Source organism: Rattus norvegicus, chromosome 1 (assembly GCF_036323735.1).
Source record: "Rattus norvegicus strain BN/NHsdMcwi chromosome 1, GRCr8, whole genome shotgun sequence".
Lineage (NCBI taxonomy): Eukaryota > Metazoa > Chordata > Mammalia > Rodentia > Muridae > Rattus > Rattus norvegicus.
In genome coordinates, this window is record NC_086019.1 from 97,480,367 (window position 1) to 97,485,287 (window position 4,921).

A 4,921-nucleotide genomic window follows, 5' to 3' on the forward strand; every position below is an offset into this window, starting at 1 on the left:
CCACTGAGCCCTTCTAATGGGTGTGTAGTAGTGACAGCTCCTTGCTCTTTAATTTGTAAATTCCTGATGGAATGTAATTACCTTAATCACAGACCTGAGTTCAAGTCTTACCATAAGGAAATCCCATCTGGCTAAGGTCCATCAGCCATCTTCCCACTTCTAAGCATTTCCTCCCCATCTCCAGGCCTCCGCCCAGGGACAGCAGATTGGGTTGTGGACAAGAGAAAATTCAAGAGGTGGGACCAGGAAGTGAGTTCAGCAGAGGATTTACACACTACTGATGATGTCACATAGTACAATGCCAAAGATAGTGTCACTGTCTCCCTCATCTTAGGGGGTCAACAAGAAAGAATATGCGTGGACTCATTCTATCAGTCAGGGTTCTCTAGAGGAACAGAACTAATAGAATATATTAAAAGGGACTGTCTGGGGGGTTTGGAGAGATGGCTCAGTGGTTAAGAGCACTGACTGCTCTTCCAGAGGTCCTGAATTCAAATCCCAGCAACCACATGGTGGGTCACAACCATCTGTAATGGGACCTGATGCCCTCTTCTGGTGTGTGCATAAAATCAATAAATATATCTTTTTTAAAAGGGGACTTGATGGGCCTGAGGAGATGGCTCAGTGGCTAAGAGGCACTGACTCCTCGTCCAGAGGACCTGGGTTCAATTCAGAGCACCCATGTAAGTATTGTCAACCCTATTCACAACTGTCTGTAACACCATGTCTAGGAAACCTGATGCTTTCTGACCTCCATGCACATCAGGCACTTGGTGCACAGGCACCCATGTAGGTAAGACACCCATACACATAGGCTGAAGTAAAGGAAACAAGGGGATTCAGGACTAGCCTGGGCTGCATAGTCTCAAAAGTGAGACATACAGCACCATGGAAAGAAATTCCCTGAAGAGGAGATCAGTCCATCGTGAATAGGAAAGGAAGAGGTCACCGTATCCCATGAATATATGTTTCCTACATCTGTAAATGTTTATAACCCTTCCCTTAGAAAACGGCACTCGCAATCTACCACTGCCACCCCTGCCCTGGGTCAGACAGGCTCAGAGAGTTACTGCCACCTTTCTTTGCCAAATTCACAGCCACGAAAGGTTTCATGTCTCTTGGCTGAAGTCTTCTCTTCCAGAAGACACAAACTGAGAAAAACATCCCCTGGTAACAAGATGCCTTGGCTGCACTTGAACAAAACTTGGGTTCTACAACTGACAACCACATGGGGATATGGCCAGGCACTGTGGCACACCGCCTCCCTGCCTGCAGGACGTGATTGGTTAAGCCAGGGCAGTCACGCACCTTGCCCCATAATGTGATTGGCTGAGGTGGGGAAGACACACGCCTTGCCCCAGGACATGATAGGCTGAGCTGAGGGCAGACACATGCCTCGCCCCAGGACATGATTGGCTGAGCTGAGGGCAGACACACGCCTCGCCCCAGGACGTGATTGGCTGAGCTGGGGTGGACACAGCTGTTCCCAGTTGCCCATGCCCTGAGACTGAGCTGGGAGTTAAGGTGGGAAGACAGGGGCTTCTGATGCCACAAACTCTTACTGTTTTACAACCAAATTTTTACTTATTTTCTTAAATTATGGTTCATTATTTTCTACAAGCAATAGGTTTCAGAAATGTTTCCCAGTAAGGCTTGCTTCTCTTCGCAGGCCCACAGATTTACACATTCATCGTGAAAGCAAGTCTCTAGGAACTCTTCATAATGGATGCACTGTCAACAATACATGGATTCTCCCAAAACAAATACCCCGATTAAATGGGCCACAGACAAAATATTAATATTATAGAATAGTAAACCCCTGCAGGGTGTGTGTGTGTGTGTGTGTGTAACAAGCTCTCAGAGTTCCTTTACTTCGCTACATTTTACAAACCTGCTTTAAGAAACAGAAATGTTTTTAAAGAGAACATACAAGTGACCAATGGTGGCTGGAGAGATTAGTGGTTAAGAGTGGCTATTTTTCTTGTAGAAGATCCAAGGTGGGTTTCCAACACTCAAATCTGGTGGCTTACATCGCCTGTAATTCCAGCTCCAGATCTGGCGCCCTCTTCTGGCCTCCACGGGCACCTGCACTCCCACACAGGCATAAATACACACACACACACACACACACACACACACACACACACACACACACACACACACACACACTTAAAAACAAACCTTAAAAATTTAAAACTCCCATAGTGGGCTGGACCCCCCCCCCCCACCAGTCATCCATCATGAAAAATGCTCTACACATCTGCTTCCGGGTCAATCTGACCGAGGCCTTTTCTCAGTTGAGGTCCTTTCTTCTTTTATATCTAGGTTTGCATCGATTTGACAAAAACCAACTGGCACAGCTACTGTGCCCCAGGGATGGATTGGAAGATGGTTTCCTTTCCTTCTTTGAGCAAGTTTTAAATGGCCGTCTTGACATCGCTGCTGAATCTGACATTTGGCAATCTTACAGGCCATCTCCACTGCCTGCATTTTCTCAGCCGATGGGATGCACATTCCTGGGCCATCTCACGTCTTATAATTTTTAAAAATAAATACATTCTGTCATTACTCCTGCCACGGTTGCATATTTAGAGCCTGTCGGCTTGAGCGACCGTATATTTTTAGTGGAATTTTCATATGCATGCAGTCCTTCAGAATGTACAGCTCAGCCTCTGACAGGCGGTGGGAAGGACGAGTTCGTTTGTCAGGCAACGCGGTCGCTGTTCTCATTCTGTTCCTTTCTTTGGGAGAACCCCATTGGTCCCTCCCCAATCTTTGTCACATCATGAGGAATACTAGTACGACATTTTTGTAGCCACATTTCTACTCTTCCTTATTTTTCACAGTTATTTCAAACTTTCACCATTTCTCATTTTTAATTTAAAAATTTCTTGTGAGAACTTCATACATGAGAACTATGTTTATATCACATCTCCCTGCTTCTCCCCTTCTCCAATTCCCTTCTCCCTCTCAAATCCCTGGCTATTATTATTATTATTATTATTATTATTATTATTCCTAGTACATGTATTTGCAGATATATGTGTATACACATGCACAAGTAAAAATAAATTAAGTTTAAAGCACAAGTAAAAATCAATTAAGTTTAAAAAATAAAGAAGAAATCTATACTCATGAGGACCTGGGCTTTGATCTGCCATGTCTTCACAGAGAGAATGTGGTTAGATGTTTGTTCCTATCAGATCAAGGCAAAGAAGTCAACTACTGGAAATATGACATCAATACCTTGTGGAATCCAAGATGAACCATGGCTGAGACTCACAAGTAGGTCCATAGCACAAGTCTCTTCTTCCTGATTCATGGAAACAGTCTTTCATTGCTACTTGAAAAAAACAAAGATTTATGTATGTTTATGTCTGCTATGTGTGTGCAGGTGCCAGCTCCGGCCACAAGAGGGCGCCAGATTCCTGGAGCTGGAGAGACAGGCTGAGCGCTACCAACGTTGGTGCTGGGAACTTAATGGTAATCCTTTGGGTGGGGGGGACTGTGCACCTCTAAGCCACAAGGCATCCCTGCGGGGCCCCACCACACTGTTACATTTTAGTACTTGCTTCAGTGCAGGCCACAGGCGACTTTGTCTGCGAGGCATGCACACACCAGCTCAAGCTTGGCTCCACAATTCCCAATGCTACTGGAGACTAACTGGGGTTCTGTGAGATACTGGGGTTTTTGTTGTTGCTTGCCTTTTTGTCCTTTACTGCTGGGCCTGGAAGGCAAGCTTTGTGTGTGCTAAGTGAGTGGAACGAGCCCACTGGGATTCTGAAACAAGGTCTCCATGTTGCACAGGTCGGCTGGGAACATAGCCTTCCTACCTCAGCCTCCCCAGTGCTGGGATTACAGCTGTGCACACCAGGGTTGACACTGTTTCCAAGTTTTGTTGTTTGTAGTTGCTAAACACACAGGGCTTTTTGTGTTTTGTTTTGTTTTGTTTTTTGAGACAGGGTCTCCCCGTGTAGTCCTGGCTAGCCTAGAGTTCATTATATAGATCAGGCTAGCCTGGCACTCAGATCTACCTGCCTTTGCCTCTGGTGGGATTAAAGGTGTGTGCCACCACAACCAGAGAACCTTGTGGTCTCTTAGTCTTACACTTTAACACAGCAGCTTAAGGAAACTCCCAATGCAGCATCCAATGGTGTATATATTCTGAAGACTGAATTAGGTCAGCATCACTAATTGGCCCGAGAAACCTTCCCTTCCTCCAGGATTTTGTTAATACCGGGAAAACATCCCGCCTCAGCATGGCATCATGGCTTTACTACCCTGTCTATTTCTCGCCTGCTTCATTACTGGTGCCAGACTCTTTCTTGTCCTGGGGGTTGATGATGTCCAGTCCGTCCTCCTGGAAGCTTCTTCCCTCACCTTGTCATTTGATGGGCTTCAATTGTCAACTCAGACGTTACCTTAAGCTTCATCTCAGACGTCAGATCAGATGGTCGCACAGCACTTCCGGTCGCACAGCACTTCTGCTCTTTCAAACATCTGGCGTTTCCTTGTGCTAGTCTTACCCAGTGTCTGACTTGCTGATATGATGTTAAACTCAGCGAGAATACAGAACTGATTTGCACTGTCCGCTGATGAGAACCCCAAATCTGCTGTGCACAAAAATATCAGGTGAGCTGAGCATGGTGATACACACCTGGGGTCCTAGCACCCAGGAGGGTAAGGATGAAGGGTCATGAGTTCGAGGCCACTCTGGGCTATCCAAAGACCCTCTGTCAAAACAAACAAACAAACAAACAAACAAACAAACAAACAAACCAACCAAAAAAAAAAAACCAGGGCAAAACAAAATGCTCTGGAAGGAAGAAAGGTAAAAAGGAGAGGCCAATGAATGAATTTGATCAACTGAAACATCAGATTAAATGGTATCTGATGGTTTAAATGTGCTGAAAACCTTCAT